The 19,725-nt window shown below is 42.0% G+C and overlaps 1 long non-coding RNA gene across 2 annotated transcripts; it reads right to left on the minus strand.

Annotated features, from left to right (window-relative positions):
* Nucleotides 1-1,683: 1,683 nt before the first annotated feature.
* Nucleotides 1,684-17,308, minus strand: LOC132826849 (uncharacterized). Of its 2 annotated transcripts, none has more exons than XR_009645925.1 (4): nt 17,122-17,308; nt 16,115-16,204; nt 6,764-7,017; nt 1,684-1,816 (listed from the first exon to the last, which is right to left on the minus strand). It is a non-coding gene; the product is annotated as an uncharacterized LOC132826849 (long non-coding RNA). The 2 variants fall into 2 exon arrangements; XR_009645924.1 differs by lacking the exon at nt 1,684-1,816 and adding an exon at nt 4,844-5,236.
* Between the last annotated feature and the right edge of the window lie 2,417 nt (nt 17,309-19,725).

Below are 19,725 nucleotides of genomic sequence, written 5' to 3' on the forward strand. Positions count from 1 at the left end.
TTTTTTTTCCCAAATTTCTTCTCGAAGATGTACTGAACTCCCAGCCTCAGCGTACATTGGACTCCTGGCCTCAGTGTGAACTCAACGTGGCGATCTCTCAGCCTGGCATGGCAGCCTTCAGTCTGGCAAGCCTGTCTCCCGGCCCAGCACGGCAGTGTCCAGGCCGAGCGTGGCAATCCCCTGGCCCAGTCTGGTGATCTTCCGGCCCAGTGTGGCGATCTCCTGGCCCAGTGTGGCGATCTCCCGGCTCAGTGTGGCAATCTCCTGGCCCAGTGTGGTGATCTCCCGGCCCAGTGTGGCAATCTCCCAGTCCAGTGTGGCGATTTCCTGGCCCAGTGTGGCGATTTCCCGGCCCAGTGTGGCAATCTCCCAGTCCAGTGTGGCGATCTCCTGGCCCAGTGTGGCGATTTCCCGGCCCAGTGTGGCAATCTCCCAGCCCAGTGTGGTGGTCTTCCAGCCTCGAGATGATTCCAGAGTGGTCTCCCAGGCTCAAGAACCTCGAGGGTGAAGCCGGGTGCAGTCTGGAGTCAAGTCCCAGTGCTGACGAAAGGTAAGGTGCCGGTGTGGATTGGGTTGGAAGGACTGTTATTCTGATCATTTTTATTTAATTATTTTTCTAATCCTTTTTTCCTAAGAATTTGTATTTAAGCATCTGTACCTAGGTATCTTAGTACCTAAGATAGCGTGCAAGCGGCAACTTTTAAACTTTTCATTGTAACAATAAAGCTTGTTTTAATTCTCCTCAGGTTTGAGTGAAAACAGGATTAGGCAGCTGACAGTGACAGCGTGGTGAAAGAGATTGGGGAAGGTGGATGAGGCAGGATGGACATGCTGTTATGAGTTGATAGAAGAGACACTCAGACCATGAGATGGAGGATCTTGGTGATTGTGTAGTGGTGTGAAAGTAGACCGTGGGAAGTTTGTTTAGCATGAGAATGAAGGGGGGAATAGAAAGGGGGTGGGGATGGCATGTCTTGAGACCACAAGTGCAGGGGTCCAGTGCTTAGAATCAACCAAAGCTTGATAATTTTCTTGTGGGATCACAACATTATTTGCTGTCTGCTGGCAACGTTGGACTCACAGTCCCATTCCAATCACTCACCCATGAGACTCCTAGTCTCCCACAGACTGTTAAAAAAAAGGGAGAAAAGGTGTTGGGATACATGACAAAGTCAACCCAAGAGAAAATCCCCTGAAATATTGAACAGATTTTCACCCTTAGAAGAGGGCACTGTATGTAATGTTGTAACGAAGACAAATATAATGAAGTGGGGCATAGGCTCACAGATGTTGCTAATCCTGGGAGCAATTCCTCACATCTTGTCTCAGTAAACAATGCTAATTATTCAACCATGGTGAGAGTCACCAAAAGAGTGAATAACTTGCACTTTTACCAAATTCAATCATCATTGGTGTTGTCCTTCATGATGATTCATTTGTTTCCTGCCTCTCTCTTTATGAATGAACGCATGTTTTTCAATCCTTCATTAATTCAGTCCTCACCAACAAACATTTTCCCTTTCATTTCTCCACATCTGCTAGCTAGGCTAGAGTCTTAACAAAGATGTTCCAATGCTTGAGACAAATAATGCACCCAGTTTGAAGGCATTGTGATGTGACAATCAGAAAAAAGAATATTGGAAACAATGAGCTGCTTAGGCAGTGTCTGAATGAGAAGGCGAGTTTAATGTTTCTGCTGAAGATTCCCAGTGAATAAATTAATCAGTATTTTCCTTCTGGAACCGGTGACTAATTTTCTTTTTCTATGCCAGGAGTTTCCAGCCTTCTCTGTTCTCCTGCAATGTTTGTTATTATTCTGTACAATGGAGGGTGACATGTAGTAACATATATAAGCAACAGAAAGAGAAAAATGACTTGCATTGATCATAGCTTCAAGAAATATTTTAAAACATTTCATATAATCAATTGTTACGATTAAATAGAAAGTCAAATCCTAGACACAGCAAGCTAGTACAAACAACAACCTGGCAATGACTGTGTCAAAGAGGAGGCAGTGACTTATTCATATTATTGATGGGACATTCAGCCAGAGATCCAGGTTCAAACCCTGCTACAGAAAATGTTAGAATTTGATTCAATGAAAATCTGGAAATAAGAGCTGTGTGGTTTCCTTCACTATTGGGGGAAAGACCCCACCTATTTCACTAATGTCCTTTGAGGAAGGAAATCAGCTGGCCTGTATGCTACTCAAGACCCACAGCAATGTGGTTGAGTCTTAACTGCCCTCTGCGCAATAAATTCGCACTTAGCTCCTGTCACCCACATCCTGTGGATGGCTAAATAATGAAAATTTATTGCAGAAATATCAATTCATAGAATCCCTACAGTTTGAAAACAGACCACCACATTCACATCAGCCCACCAAAAAACATCCCAATCAGATGTACCCCTCTATCCCCACCTCATCTGCATATCCCCAGATACTGTAGCCAATTTAGCATGGCCAATCCATCTAACCGGCACACCTTTGGACTGTAGAAGGATACCAGAATACCCAAGTGATACATGGAGAATGTGCAAACTCCACACAGTCACCTGAGGCTGGAATTGAACCTGGATCCCTGGTGCTGTGAATTAGCAGGGCTAACCACTGAGCCACCATGCTGCCCAGTTGAGCAATAAGTCATGGTCAAAACGCAGCAGAGTGCAGGAGTTCTCTCATGGCAACGTTAGTGGGTAGACAAGGGACTCTGTTTAATATCTTATCCTAAAAAAGACAGCACCTCCAACAATGCAACACTTCCTCACTACAGGATACAAAAGGAGGAAACTGTGATATGCACTGTCAGCTGATCTCATTTGATTATATGAAAATAAATACCAGTTAGATCTCAATCTTGGCTAGGACGAAAAACAAAAAGGAATCAAAATGAGTGCCATAATGGTATAACTAAGTGGAACTGGCTTTCATCCAATTTTATTGCAAATAGATATTTTTACGAGACATGTGTACTTCGAATAATCAAGGATTTTATAAAGCACAAGATTTATTTTTCTTTTATGCAAACAGCACAGATTCAAGTGAATAATATCAATCACCATACTACTAATAAAGGGGTGGCACTAATAAGGAAATCAGAGCAAAATGTCATTGAATAAAGAGTTCATGGGAGTATACTTTACCCAGAGAATGCAGAATTCGCTATGAGATGAATAGCATTGATGGTTTTACGGGCAGCTTGATAAGAACATGAGAGACAAAAGAACTGACAGAAATGCAGATCAGATGAGATGAGGTAGGATGGGAGAAGAAACATGTAAACATAAATACCAAACAGATTGTTTCTGTGCTGTGATTCCTATGTGACAGAATAAAACTATTTGCAATAGATAGCTCAAATCCATGGTCAGCGGTATGCTTGACGGAAATCTAAAGTGGTGAAAATATGTTGCTGGAAAAGCTCAGCAGGTCAGGCAGCATCCAAGGAGCAGGAGAATCGACATTTTGGGCATGAGCCCTTCTTCAGGAAGCCTAAAGTGGCCAACATAATTGAAGGCTAAAGTGATTGATTCATCGACCTTTTGATCTGGGCCAATACTGGTCTTAGGGGAAAATAAATGTTATTCTGCTCTCACTGTGTGAAATACTTCCAAAACTGTAGCAAAGCAAATTGCAGCCAGCACACGGATGGCAGGAGAAGATTGCCAAATTCTTTCATGGCTAAAACCCAAAATACATTCTCCGAGTTAAGAAAAGAGGGGCCAAAGGACATAACATTAGAGGGGTGAGAAGTGTATCCAACACTGAGATCTGGAAGAATTCAATTCTTCAAAATGATGAATGTTTCAAATCAGCAGTCGGGTGAGATATTAGAAGCACCTACAATAGAGGGAGGCTCAATGAAGCTGTTGTAATGGGGAGTTAGCTCACTGAGGAGGTGAGCTTTTACATTTTTGCCTTATGTTCTCTCACTGCTTGTCAATTCCTCAGCTGACAGTCAGTTCACCGACTCTCCAGCCTCTTTCTTTCTATAGAGTGACTGGAAAGTTTTACTGAAAACTTTGGATTGATGAGGCCTCTGATTTTCTCTCTCGTCTTTCCTACTGTAAAATTGCATAGTTAAGAGCATGTATAACCAACTCCTAATGAATCACAGGCATGGAGACTTGTCATCTCTAGTCATGCTAATGTTCTTTTGGCACGAGGAGATGCTGTTAATTGATATCGGCCCTGGCTTAAACTCTCACACCAAGGATTTTCCACTTTTAACAGCACTCTAAAGGCAGGCAGAAGCTTGGAGTTGACGTCAATAACTTTCCTAATGGTTCATCAGGGAAAATAACCATCAGAACTGTCCAAAACATTCAAATCTTCACCTCATCATAATTAATGTTGAAATAAATTGCCTGCAATTTGAAGTTAGAGAGAAAGCCGAGCATACTGACAGTACAGGTCCTGTAAAAATGTTCTACGGAGTTAGTATGTTCTAGTTTTCTTTCAAATTGGGAACATAATTATTTCAATGTAATTTTGAGATGGAGAAAGCTTGGCAGATGCAGTGAAGCAGATAATTAGTCTTTGGAATAAAGCAGTCCAGAATAATTAATACATCAAAACTCAACTAACTTTTTCTAATTATTTTTATTTAATCTCCGTCCTAATAACTGTTATACTCTGCTGAGCATGATTGCACCTTGTTCATAGATTAAGCTGCACATTATTCCTAGAGTATGGGACCATGTGGAATATTAACAAACCGTGGCTCGGAAAAATGAGAACGGCATTAATTCCAGATAGAAATGCTAAATTGGAAATTTTTTTTCTTTCTGTAAGCACTTGCTTAGAATGCAAAGTCAGAAATTCAAGATTGGAGAGAATTTGAGGCTGTGCAGTTTGGCTGGAGTTCAAGGAAGAGGGGAGAAAGAGGAAACAGCACTTTATATGAGGTTGTCGGGTACCTTATTGGGGAAATCTATTGGATCATACCGAGTTGTGTAAATGGTCTGGCAATGACCAATTCATCCTTTAGTACATTATAGTGCCACAGAATTTCATGATATATTTTGGGACAACTTGTAAGTCTTGTATTGCAGCAGTGATGTCCTTCTCAAGCACTTGACGTTAAAGTGATTTAGAATCCAATTTATTCGGATCTGCTACAGTCTTCTATTGTCAATGATGGTTAAATCTCACTATTTCCCAGTATTCCAAGAACTTTGACATACATGGAGAAGTTATCTCTAGTTGAAGCACTTGTAGAAGTCTTCCCACTACCTGTGAAACAGAATGATGCTGAGAGTCAAGGAAGAAGCTATAAAAATGCAAATATTTCGTTCCTTCATGTTGTATCTCCAGAAATAATCTATTGTAATGCAAACGAGTGATCCCAAGTGGGCATTTTTATTTTGGTGGTTAATTGTTAATTCCAGAGGCTGTTAGGCCTGGGATGCAGGGAAAAAAAAGTGACTTTTAATCATCATGGACAATAGAAGACTATAACAGACTATTTTGTGTTATCTGTACATCAGTCACATTGTTTGTTCATGATGATATAGATATGCACACTTCAGACTACCCTTCATCTGATACCTAGTCTGTTCATCATTTATCTGAAAGCATATCTCCTAGGGTTAAAGATAGCAGTCAGTGTATCCCTTTGCAATAAATGCATTGAATTTAAGTCATTCTGTCCCCATATTTTGTTCATGAAGCCTCTATAGCCATCAGTAAATTCTCCTTTTTAAAAACAATGGACAAGTATTCCTATTTGAAAATATAAATCATCAGTCTCGGAGGGCAGAGCTGATGGTTTTCTCTGCCATTCTTCACAAAATTGATACTTCTGCAGCTTTGAAGTCGGGTAATCTTGGTTGAAAATGTAATCAGATCAGATCAGGGGATAGGAGATAGTACACACATAGAAAAGTGAACATCACCAACATGCATTGAGCATTGTACAACATACATAAGAGAGGTTAGGAGAGGGCAGGTTTGAGACTTTATATATCTGGGTCCTAGTTCCAGATTATCTCACATCACCAGAATAACACTGATAAAATTTCTGACTAATCACCATAGTGACTCATCATAGAACAATACCTCCACGTCTTTTACTGTACACTCTAGACTCTGTACTTCTGATTATTAATTATCTATATTCTACACTTTTAATCATTTTCTGGAACTTATTGCCTGTATTAGTGATAGTGGCAGAACCCTCAAAACATTGAAGAAGTATTTAGATGTGCACTTGCAACGCCAAGACACACAAGGCTATGGGCCCAGTACTGAGAAATGGGATTAGAATAGTTTGGTGGTTGATTTGAAATGGGGTCTCACTCTCCTGGCACTCATGTCCCTTCTCTGTTACTGGTTGGGTAAAGCTCTTGCCTACAGGATATTTTCATAGACTCCCTAAGAGTAAAAGCAGGCCATTCAGCCCAACAAGCCTGCACCAACCCATTCCCTATCCTACCCAATCCCTGTATTTCCCATGGTTAGTGCAACTGACCAGCAACTCCCTGGACATTGTGGGCAATCTAGCATGGCCAGTCCATCCACCCTGTACATCTATGGACCAGAGGAACCATGAGGAGAACATGCAAACACCACACCATCACTCAAGAATTGAACCTGGGTTCTTGGTGCTGTGAGGCAGCCATGCTAACCACTGAACCATCATGGAGCCCTGACTTTGATGGTAGTGAGTTTATATTTTTGCTTCCTTGTGTTTTCTGATGGTGAACCTCCTGTGTTTCCCTTTCATTTCTCACCTCTGTAAAACCTTTATTCTGCACTCACCTGTTATGCTGAATCTTGTTCAGACTGCCACGCTCTGTGACCGGAATCTGGTGCCATCACAGCATCCCAGCTACGGGCACTTAGGTTTTTATTGTTGGTGTTGAGTATCCTGTTTATTGCCCCTGGATCTCCTTGCCTTGTAGCTTTTCCCATGCACCCACCATCCGACTGACTGGTAGCAGCGTTCTGCTGTGCCACAGGCCTTTCCTGGGTATTCATTGTGGGCTGACTGCTCTTCTTGCTCTGGGCCTTACCTGAGAGAATATTTCACAATGTGTTTATTACTGCAAGTTCTTCATTGCCTTCCAAGTTAGGGAACACAAAAACCTGCTTGCCCTGTATGTGGAAAGCTTGAGTCAAAGTAGTTGACTGGAGATAGTCTACATTCAGGCAAACGACAGCATTAACCCATGTTGAATATAACACAGTGCATAAGAGAAGGGAGGCGAGGACATAACTGAGACACCACACTCCTGGTTCCATCCTGTCTAACAGCATCATGATCTCCTTGTTAACATCGTTCTTATATCTCCATCAGTACTACAGTCATCAGTATGAGGCCCCTTGTGGCATTCCTACCTTTGAGACAGGAGGCCCAAGCACCACCCGATCCTGAGGAATAGATTTGTAGAGTCACACAGCATGGAAACAGACCCTTTGTTCCAACCAGTCCATACCGACTATAAACCCAAATAGATATCCCAAACTATGCAGGTTCATAGCTCCTTGAAAGTGGAGTTGCAGGTAGATAGGATAGTGAAGAAGGCGTTTGGTATACTTTCCTTTATTGGGCAGAGTATTGAGTATAGGAGTTGGGAGGTCACGTTGCGACTGTACAGGATGTTGGTTAGGCCACTTTTGGAATATTGTGTGCAATTCTGGTCTCCTTCCTATCGGAAGGATATTGTGAAATTCGAAAGGATTCAGAAAAGATTTACAAGGATGTTTCCAGGGTTGGAGGACTTGAGCTATAGGGAGATACTGAATAGGCTAGGGCTGTTTTCCCTGCAGTGTCGGAGGCTGAGGGGTGACTTACAGAGGTTTACAACATCATGAGGGGCATGGATAAGATAAATAGAGTGTCTGGGGTGGGTGAGTCCAGAACTAGAGGGCATAGGTTTAGGGTGAGAGTGGAAAGATGTAAAAGAGACCTAAGGGGAAACATTTTCACATAGAAGGTGGTACATCTATGGAATGAGCTGCCAGAGGAAGTGGTGGAGGCTGGTACAATTGCAACATTTAAAAGGCATCTGAATGGGTATATGAATAAGAAGGGTTTGGAGGGATATGGGCCGGGTGCTGGCAAGTGGAACTATATTAGGTTGGGATATCTGGTTGGCAAGGACGAGTTAGACAGAAGAGTCTATTTCCATCTTATACATCTCTATGACTCTATGACTCAATTATAACATATCTCAACTGGATGATTAAGAAAATTGATGGCAATCATGATGGCCCTCCACTCTGTTTGTGTTTGAATATGGATATGCAGGACAGTAGCACAGGGAAAGCTAACCAAAGAACCAGGAAACTGCTGACAATGCGCCTTGTTTTTGAGAATTGCTTTGCAAAATCCACACTGTTGACCACCAGCTGAAATTCCAACTCTTTGCCACACTCCACTCTCAGTGGAACTCTTTGCTTCCCTATGCTATGGGCCACTCAGTTTATCTTTGGGAAGGTGGGAACCTTTGTCAGGACCTACTGATTTCCTCAGCTGGTTTGTGCAAAGGAATGGAATGCTACAGAGCAAGCACAGCTTCATAAACTGGGCCAGTAGGATAAGGCTCTAAAGGAATAAAAGGCACATTTACAACTGAAGTCAGTATGCTGTTTGCACAAGGAATGATTCAGTGAAAATCTTGCTACAGCAATAAAGAACAAAACTCTGAAATCAATTTTAAAAACAGTTCAGTGCTGGCTTTAGGTGATTTCTTTTTCTATGGATTTAAGCTGGTGTTGAGCTGCCTTCATTACATTATGCAGCCCGGCATTCTGTCACTGAAGACACCACTTCCATTCTGTATCCCAGGAGGTTCCGTATGCCTGTCCATAAACAGTGAAAAATAAGTACTCAGGCATTCACCATAACAGCACAGCAGAACAGGAGTGTCATTCATTTAACTATGTGCTAAGTGAATTGTTGCATGGAGCTTCAAAATATTTTAAGTGCACTTACAGTCCAAGGAGCAACTTGACATTGAGACCCGTCAGCTTCAGTGTGGCTTGTCTTCCCGAGCCAAGCAGGTTCTGATGACCTGAGATATCCTGGCACAATTTGTACTCATTCCTAAGGCTACAAGAATGTTTTCATATTAAAAGCACAATTGAATGTAGCTTTGTCTGCACTCCAACCCAGTTTGTGGGTCCTTTAATCTATCTCTTCGAGTCAGAATGCATTCTTCACTAATTTGCCTTTTTTATGAAATGGGTTGAGGGGAGCTCCCAAAGTCTTTCAGCACGTGTTTCTCAAGAACCACAGTCCTCGTGCATTAAATAGGAGTCGTATTCTGGCTCCAGTGAGAATAGGATAAGGTGAGTGTGGAGATAGGCTAGCCAATCTGTCTCTGATCCCTGACCATCGGACATGCAAATGTTGCACTAGTGAGGCTGCAATTAGCCTCACTTGCTGGACTCTGAGGGTCTGGAGATAAATTATCCAGTGTGTATCAATCTAGTCAACCTAATGAAGCCTAATCGCAGGCAACCAACTCACATGCCACGGCCTGAAAGTGTCAAGTTGCTGGGGGCTCGGTGAAGGACAGCTTCATCTCAGGTAAGTGATGCCACCCAAGATTAAAACTGGCTGCCAATAGTCCATGCCCACACACAGTGAGATCAACCACAGGCAAAGGAAATGAGTGAGAAACTATGGGTCATTACCTATTATTAGTTGGTCTGCTCAGAAGACAGAGGAACAGCATTAAAAGGCTGGGAAGGAAAATTATTTGTCATACCCAAACTCTTCACTCTTCCTGAGTATATGGAAAGGAAGGGTTTAGAGGGAAATGGGCCAAGTGCTGCAAATGGGACTGGATTAATTTAGGATATCTGGTCAGCATGAACGAGTTGGACCGAAGGGTCTGGTATTGTGCTGTACATCTCTATGACTCTACTGTGCAGTACACAACCAAACATATGTAGCTTGTCTTATTCCTGACCAGCAACAGCCAAATTTACAACTTGGCAATCCTCCTCTTTGTTCATTGTTATTGCTGATCAGACAGTGAACTATGAATAATGTTAGAATTTCATTAATAGGCCTCAGGAAGTAGCTGAGAGCTGAAGGAATATTTCTCCCATTTAATAGGTGATGCAAATGTGGAAGAATCTTAGCCAAAGCAAGTCAATGAGCCAGGTTTTGTTTTAATGAGTAGCAGTATCTGTCATTACGGTTTCAGTTTCCCATGCAAGTCCTCACTTTTGCCAATTGATTTTATCCTTACTGCGAATCCTCTTGCAAGGATGCCTACCTTGAAGAAGTTCTTGTCCTCTCTCCACAAGAATCTCAGTGAGTCTCTCTCTCTCATTGAAACTCCCCCAGGTACTCTTTGCTACCTTCTCCCCAGCCTCATCCTCCTTCCATTTATCTCTCTACCTTGGAGGCTCCCTGCCTTCATTCCTGATGAAGGGCTTTTGCTGAAGCGTCGATTTTCCTGCTCCTCAGACGCTGCATGACCTGCTGTGCTTTTCCAGCACCACACTAATCTTGACCCTGATTTCCAGCAGCTGCAGTCCTCACTTTTACCTAGCTGATTCAAACTAAACACCAGTGCTGAAAGTATGATTAGTTAACAGCACAGTAATGACAACTGGGTCTGAAGTGATCAAGACAACCAAAAAGATGCCTCCTTTACCAATCAGGCTTCGGGATTGTCATTATGAAAATGGGTAGAGATGATGGGATAATTGCAAACCAGGCACAGCGAGAGACATCAGAAATCTGGTGACTGAGTGTTAGCACTGCTGCCTCACAATGCCTGGATTCAGTTCCAGCCTTGGGTGGCTCTTTGTGTAGAGTTTGCACAATGTTTCTGAGTGGATTTCCTCCCCCAGTCCAAAATGTGCAGGTTAGATGAATTAGCTATGGGAAATGTAGCAGTCGGCACAGACAGGATGCTGTTCGGACGATTGGTGCGTCAAATGACCTGTTTCCACGTTGTTGGGATTCTATCCTTTAAAAGGGAAAACAATATGGAAATCGAGATTGCATTGAATGAGAGAAAGAAAAGACATGTTTAATAACTCCTCAAAAAATTCATAACCTAAAGAAATGGTCACAATTATATATTGCAGTGATGTTTGTCCCAGAAATTGGTCGTCAGAGTGCAGCACAAACATTCAGGATGATAGAAGTGTTGTCTTTAGGATAAGACTAAATTACAGCCCTATCTCCTGTTTGATTTGAATGTAAAGATTCCATGGTACAATTTCAAAGAAGACCAAAGCTTTTCAGCCTGATGTCCAAGCTATTATTTATTCCTCAATCAACATCACCAAAACAGATTCTCTGATCATTATCACACTGCTGTTTGTGGGAGTTTGCCAGGTTGGCTGTCTTGTTTCTTTCATTACAACATTTTATCCTGTTTCAAAAGGTACTTCAAATGGCTTCATCCATTTGACACACCTAATGACTATCAAAAGTGCATAGGAATGTAAAACTCCATTAACAATTAGCACAGCATTAAAAAGGTACTTAAGCTTGCATTTGCATGGTTAATGTTTTGAGTTTTCAATTTATTGTGAAGATGTAGAGAATTCCAAAAAAAGAAAATGCGAGGTTCAGGTAGCGCTTCCACTGAGCTGATTGTTGAGTCCTGTGACTCTGACCTAGTTACAGTTAACTACCTACTCCTCACCTGAAGTTGCTGGACCAGTAAAATAAAAGAACCAAAAATAGGTAAACGTGATATTTATTTTAATCAGCCTCTTTGGAAATATTATGACATGCTTCCAGGGCAGGTGAGACCTTCTCCACCCTCACGTTGGAGGGATAATATTACAACACCTTAAAACCCTAATACTGAGTGCTGAATTTAACTTCCTTTTTACTTGTCCAATTTCATAATTGACCTCCATTCTTCTGAAAATGTTAGCTCCATCCTCTGTCTATACTGCTTCTCTTTATCATTGATGAAATATTACGCTCACATTTAACCTTGCTATTCATTGGCTTGACAAGGTCACATCTGACTGAAGAGATGCAGCAGAAGCAGAAAACATGAAAAGTGTGCATTTTCACGAAACTATCATAACAGTCCCACTCGTTCAGTCAGTCGTAAAGCAATAGATCAACAGAGCAATCATTCTGGTCAGCTTATAAACAAACCCTTGAATAATTCATATGAAAGCCCAGCAGCAACACCGGCAGATTTTATTCCCAGACCCATCTTTATCTCACCCAGAATGAACAATGCTTTGATTGCCTTGTCTTCAGTGCTTCCCAGGGGAAAATGAAAAGAAAAAGTCATTTGGAATCCCCACTCTTGGTGGGGAAATGTAGGAACTCGAAGCAGCAGGAGCCCATTTTGCCCTTCGAACCTGCTTCACCATTCAGAGGCTGATCTTTACTCTCAATGCCTTATCCTCACTTTCTCTCAAAAATTCTCTAATGATTCCTGCTGTAGAATGGAAATTTATCGTACTTTTACATGAAAAATACTGTGAAAAGTTTTATAAGTTACTTCACCACTGTGCCTACATCAATCATTCTTTAATAATATTAATAATAAATAATAATAATAAAATTATTAATAATAGGAAGAATGAATAATAAAAAGTAAAATTGAGACAAAGGTCGTCACAGATAGACATTCTACAATATGGAAACAGGCCCTTCAGCCCAACAAGTCCACACTGACCCTCTGAAGAGCGACCCACCCAGACCAATTCCCCTTCCTTATATTGACCCCTAACTAATGCACCTAACATGATGGGCTAGTTAGCATGGCCAATTCACCTGCTTGCGCATCTTTGGATTGTGGAAGGAAACCGGAGCACCCAGAGGAAAGCCACACTGACACAGGGAGAATGTGCAAACTCCACACAGTCACCTGAGGCTGGAATCAAACCCGGGCCCCTGACGCTGTGAGGCAGCAGTGCTAACCACTGAGCCACTGTGCTGTCCCAGTTCAGTTCTTGGTTCCTGGGCTGGGGAAAAGCAGATGAAAGAATAATGGAATACCCTGAAGATGCAGCTAAGGTACTGGAATACTGGGCCGGAAGCCTCTACCAAAGAAGACCGCCCAGGCTAGGCCGAGAGCTCCACTCCTAGAGGAGACCACATGCTGGCTGCTGGAATACCTGGATGCCGAAGATGAAGAAGACAGTACATGGGCAGTGTCAGGTGAGAACAGGGCGAGGGCTAGACCTGACTCTCCCCATGTCAAATAGCATGCTGCTACTTACCATCACAGCCAGTACTAATGGCAACTTAGAAATAGCAATGATGCTTCCAATGAGACTCCATGGACTTGGGCTGGTAAAATGATCAGGGCGCAGTTAAGCTAAAACTGGTAAGTGAGGATTGGCTGCTTGTTTTATGCACTGCTTGATTTTCAAGCCACTGACTGACATGGAAGGAAAAGAAGCGTTTTGGGGTTTAACTCATGTTCCTGATTTCACAACTGACTATTCTCAGTCATCCTCAGTGCGATTCAGCCCTGCTAGTGTGCTAAAGAAAAAAAAATGTATTGGGCAAATTGCAGAATCTTATGATTTGGGTGTCAAAACCCTTCAGCATTAGAACTACAGAAGCTCTCTAAACTATGTTCCATGACAACAAAATGACACACAATTCAGTGACCATCACATTCAAGAGGAATGGCAAAGATGGGAATTGAAACCATGTATATTTGCTGACATCTACTGACTGGTCAATGCCACTGCATGTTTGGTTTGGAGATGCCGGTGTTGGACTGGGGTGTACAAAGTTAAAGATCACACAACACCAGGTTATAGTCCAACAGGTTTAACTGGAAGCACACTAGCTTTCGGAGTGACGCTCCTTCATCAGGTGATAGTGGAGGGCTCGATCGTAACACAGAATTTGTAGCAAAAATTTGCAGTGTGATGTAATTGAAATTATACATTGAAAAATTGATTGTCTGTTAAGCCTTTCATCTGTTAGAATACAGTGATAGTTTCACTTCTTTCATGTGTAAATCACAAAACCTTTTTTTTAAAAAGTTGCATTTTTCAACTTTTCAGTTACATCAAACTGCAAATTTTTGCTATAAATTCTGTGTTATGATCGAGCCCTCCACTATTACCTGATGAAGGAGCGTCACTCCGAAAGCTAGTGCTTCCAATTAAACCTGTTGGACTATAACCTGGTGTTGTGTGATTTTTAACTGCATGTTTGGGTCATCAATAATGGTGCATGAACAGTTCAATGGGAAGAGAATTTACAGATCTCTTGAACGATGGTTTAGCTGTCACTTTGAATGAGCAACATTCATGGATTGTATTATTGTAAATAAAAGGGTGAAATATTACTATCGCCATTTTGGCTTATAACTGACTCAGAAAACATCAGCAGAACCAAAGGACTCAAATGCAAACAAAACCAAACAAGCTGAGTTGAAAGCATTCACCTGCTGAACATTGCGTAATCCTGTTCATGACAAATTAGTAAGTACTATGTCTGATTGTTTACAACTAATATCTGAACCACAGTTTTAGATTAGATCATGAGATCTAATGAAGATCATTAGTACATCAAACAAATTGTGCTTTTGGCCAGTTTTTGCATCAGTTTTCCTACATGTACTCATGCATACACTCACACTGATAAGCATATGTACACATGCAAACTCAAACACACACATACTCTCATGCACGCACAGTCACACAAAACCTCTAATTCCATTCGGTTCAATAAATGGACGTTCACCTGTATGAGTAACCTGCTCAATGTATGACAACTCCATCTGGAACAGTGCCAGAACAGCTCTTCTCATTTCTAGGCCAAAACACAGATAAGACAGCTGAACTGAGGAGGACAAATAATTGTTCCTGCTCTTGATACTAAGGGAGTATTTGACAGACTATAGCATCAAAACAAAACGAGAATCGGGGGAAAGTTCTCCGCTAGTTGGAGTCACATGCAAATGGTTCAGGTTGTTGGACATCAGTCATCTCAGCTCCAGAACATCAGTGCAGTAGTTCATTAGGCTTATGTCCTTGGCCCAGCCATCTTCTGTTTTTTCAATAATACTCTTCCCCTCCATCACGAAGTCAGAAGTGGAAATATTTGCTGATGACTGTGTGATATTCAGTCACAGTGTTCCCAACGCTGAAATAGACCATGTCCAAATGCAGCTAGACCCAGACAACATCCAGGCCTGTGCTGATGAGTCTCAAGTAACATTCATCTCACACAAATGCCAGAAAATAACTATCTCAAACAGAGACAATCTAATCATCGGCTCTTGACAGTCAGTGGCATTGTCCTCACTGAATCCCCAACTACCAATATCCTGGGGATTACTGTTAATCAGAAACTAAAATGAACTCACCATATAAATGCTGTGGCTACAAGAGCAGATCAGAGGCTACAAATCCTGTAGTGAATAAGTAAGTTCCTGACTCCCCAAAGCCTATTCACTATCTCCAAGGCACAAGTCAGGAGAGTGATGGAATACTCCCCACTTGCCAGGATGGGTGCAGTCCAACAACATTCAAAATGCTTGACACCATCCAGGACAATGTGTCCACCTGACTGGCACCATGTCCACAAACACCTACTCCCTCTACAACTAATGCACAATGTAGCAGTGGTTATTATCTAAAGGATATACTGTACTAGGGCTCCTGAGACAACATCTCCCAAACCAGCAACTTCTATCATTTAGAAGGTCAGGGCTGGCAGATAGTTGAGAGTACCACAAAGGTCAAGCTTCTCCAAGCTGCATGGTATTCGGACTTGGAAATACATTGCTGTTATTTTGCTGTCACTGTTAAAATCTGGACCTTCCTCCCAAACAGCAGTGTGGGTGTAACGATGCCAAATGGACTGTAGTGATTAGAGACAGTTACTGACCACCATCTGCTCAGGAGAATCATGGATAGACATAAGTGTTGTCCTAATCAGTGACATTCTCTGAATGTTTAAAACATCTCTCAGTCTCCTCACATGAACATTAAGAGTCATTAATTGTTCACTTTAGCTCTGAACTAACCACACCAGAAAATTCTGAGTTTCATCCCTAGTCCATGTGAAACTAATCCATAAACATGGGACTGACAGCACAGAAGTGATGAAGAAGCAGTGAAGAGTTCTACACCAAAGCGACATCTGGTGTTCCCTGCTCCAAAATATCTGCAAGGTTACAAGGATAAACTTACCTACAGGTGTGATGCCCTCCATAGTCAAATGGCCAGTCACATGTGAAAAATGATCTATTTAGATGAGGTAACACCAGGACTCAGGAAAAGCTGTTTGGAAGAAAATAGAAAATACAGCAATTGTGTGTAGGGATTAATAATCACCGACTTTGAAAGGGATGGAGTTAGAGAGCTATGGAGATAAGGCTGGAGAGTGGGATTACTCTCTGGAACCTGTACAGACACAATGGATCGAATAGCCTCCTGCACTGTAAAATTCTATGGTTCTATGATTCTCATAAAGATGACACAGAGTGAGACCATCTGGCCCATTGTGACTGCTCCTGTTCTATTACTCAGTGGCAAACTGCTCTCTATCCCCCTGCCCCCCATCTCTATCCAAATAATTATCCAACATTCCTCTTCAAAGCCTCAACTGATCTTGTCTCTAATGACATTTCCAGGCAGTACTGCTCCCTATGCAGGTACCTGTGACTGCTGAGGGGGAGCTGAGTGAAAAAGGCTTATTTTGCATCATCCTTGTTTCCATGTCCTCTCAAGTTTTATTTCTCCTTTTATGAACAATTTCATAAAAATGTACGTGAACCATAGTTTCAACCAAGGCTCGTAGAGAGGTTTTGGGAAACTTGAATGTAGCTTTATAGCGACTGGAATCTTTGCCTGCCCTACAGTGATATCAATAGTGAAAGGAAATGGATAGAGACATCACAAAGCGATGAACAGCACAGAGCAGGTATTGCCTTGAGATCTCTGGCTGTGGTAGATCTGTTGTGCAGATGGAGATTAAAGTAACTACGAAGCACGATCGCAGTGAGGTGTATGCGGGAAAACAATAATAGGAAACAAAAGGTAAAAGGATGAGGATGGGTGATGTGGCGCCAGAGGTGGGGCCAGTCACGCTCAGTTTGCAATTCCTCTGCATGTGTGGTGCTTCTCACAGAGAGTTTTGAATAAAGTACACTCACCAACCCCTACCTCCACCCCCCACCCCCGGCAGTCCCAGGTACCTGCATGTGGAGAAGCCACTGGGAGTGGCTCTGTGGCAGTCACGCACCCTGAGCGACGAGCTGTCTGTGTTTTGGTTAGTACCTCAGAGATGATAAAGAGCTGAGTTTCCTCTGGAATGATAACAGAGGAGGGATGAATCAGGGGAGGGGAGAGGCTGGGAGCCAGTAACTCGGCCAGCAAGGTGAGCCAGCATTCCGAGGTGTTTTGATACGAGTTATTATCAATCCGTCAGCACGGAACAGACAAGTCTTTTGCTCTAAAGACACAGAGTCTCCTCCTTTATTTTTAAACGTGCCAGGGAAAACATCTTTCCCAATGTGCGTTCTGAGACGATAAGCAGGTCATTGGTATGGAAATCATGCTGTGTCCAACTGGAACTCGTACCTGCTGTACAAATACATTTCAGAGTCCAACGAATTAAATGCCATTGATCTAAATCCCAGCTGGGACCTCCCTCACACTCCTGGATGGGATGCATGAATACCTGGTCAACTGAATTTCTCACCCCCAATCTCCAATTTCATTGTCCATTTGATGTGTTTCTTGCTTTTCTCTTACATTCTGTCTTATCAATATGATTGCTATTAGGTGGCTCAGTGGTGAACACTGCTGCCTCACAGCACCAGGAACCCGAATTCAATTCCAGCCTTGGGTGACTGTCTGGGTAAAGTTTGCACATTCTCCCTGTGTCGGTGCAGGTTTCCTCCCAGAGTCCAAAGATGTGCAGGTTAGGTGAATTGGTCATACTAAATTGCCCTTAGTGTTCAGGGATGTGCAGGTTAGGAAAATGGGTCTTGGTTGGAAACTCTTCAGAGAGTTGGTGTGGACTTGTTGGGCCAAATGGCCTGTTTCCACAGTGTCGGGATTCTACTCTATTTCTCTATCCAGCTTTCTTCTTGCTGTTGTTCAAAGAAAGAAAAATATTGTGTTTAGTTTATGACCTTATCACAGTCTTAGACCATCACGAAGCACTGCACAACCATGGGGTTACTTTGTGAAGCACAGGCTCCAGTGTCACAGAGTCAAATGCAGCAACCAACTTCAGCACAGCAAGATCCCACCATCAGTGGACCCTGTGCCATAGACCCTGATCCTTTACCTAGGCTACTCAGCTAAAGGAACAGAAACAAATTCTCTATTCCTGGGATGCTGCCTAACCTGCTGTGCTTTGACCAGCAACACATTTGCAGCTGTGGTCTCCAGCATCTGCAGACCTCATTTTTTACTTAAAGGAACAGAAAGCTTTATCAAGCCATTTACCTTCTGAACAAAAGGGAGAAAAAAAAACAGAAGGTTAGCAAGTCAATAATGACCAGATATAACTCAGAAATACCATAATGCTTAACGTGTTAATGCTTTGACTTTGCCAATGTTTTTAAATCATTGCATGCGATCTTGAGGCAAAGTAGATAATCTACATACTTTCCTTGTTCATGGATCCAGTGGGAAGCTCAAACCAATTGGGCAAAGTGCCCATAGATTATAGACTGTGACCTTCCTGTTGACCTCTTTTTTTCAGGAACGATTGTACACATTAATACAAAACTGATAAATAATTATTCTCGTATCAGCAATTAACTGTGTAACATGTTGCCTTATGTTCTTCTGCCTAAAGTTTTCACTCTAGCTATTAATTCATCTTTCTTAAACAGGTTAAGATCAACAACATTTAAAAGGCGTCTGGATGGATATATGAATAGGAAGGGTTTAGAGGGGTATAGGCCAAGTGCTTGCAAATGGGACTAGATTAATGTAGAATATCTGGTTGGCATGGACGAGTTGGACCGAAAAGTCTGTTTCCACGCTGTACATCTCTCTCACTCAATGTACAGTAAGATAACAGAAATCTCATGCAAAAATGTTGCATATTTCTCTAGTTAAACTGCCAACACCACTTGTAGGATATTTTGCTTAACAGTACATTAATAGATTTATCATAATCATTTGCAAATAGGGAAGAATTACCCATTAAATTCTGATTTCGTTAGACACAACTGTTTACTGGGAATGTTAGCTAATCCCTGCTTCTATTGCTGAATGGTTAATAACAGTTTCAGCTGTCTCCCAGTCTCTCACCACAACTTAGTCACAGCAATTTATATTTACATAATGCATTTTTTAAAAAAAAGTCAAAGCACTATTCAAAGGACAGTTGAGAAAAAAATGTACACTGAGTCACAGCAGGAAATATTCAGGCAAGACCTATGTTTTTGGGCCTACAAGGTACATTTTAAGGTGGGTCACAGCAAAGGCAGGGAGAGAGGAAAGAGAGAGACAAGAGGAGAGGATTAGAGAGGAAATACATCACAAGGATGAAAGGCTTATTGAATCCAATTAAATTTAAACTATTTCCTAAACAACCTGATCAGATATGTTATTAAACATGACTGGAGCAGGAAGTATCCAATTAGTTTTTTTGTCTTTTTTATTAACCAATTTAGAGATATTATTACACACCTCTAGAGCAGGTGGGACTTGAAACCAGGCCTCTCAGTCCAGGGATTAGGACACTACCACTGAAACAGAAGGATGCCCCCATCCAATTAGACTTAGACATCACATCCTGAACTGAAATCAGCTGAGCTATTGCCAGGACCCGTATG

The sequence above is a fragment of the Hemiscyllium ocellatum genome, chromosome 23 (assembly GCF_020745735.1).
Source record: "Hemiscyllium ocellatum isolate sHemOce1 chromosome 23, sHemOce1.pat.X.cur, whole genome shotgun sequence".
NCBI classification, from domain to species: domain Eukaryota; kingdom Metazoa; phylum Chordata; class Chondrichthyes; order Orectolobiformes; family Hemiscylliidae; genus Hemiscyllium; species Hemiscyllium ocellatum.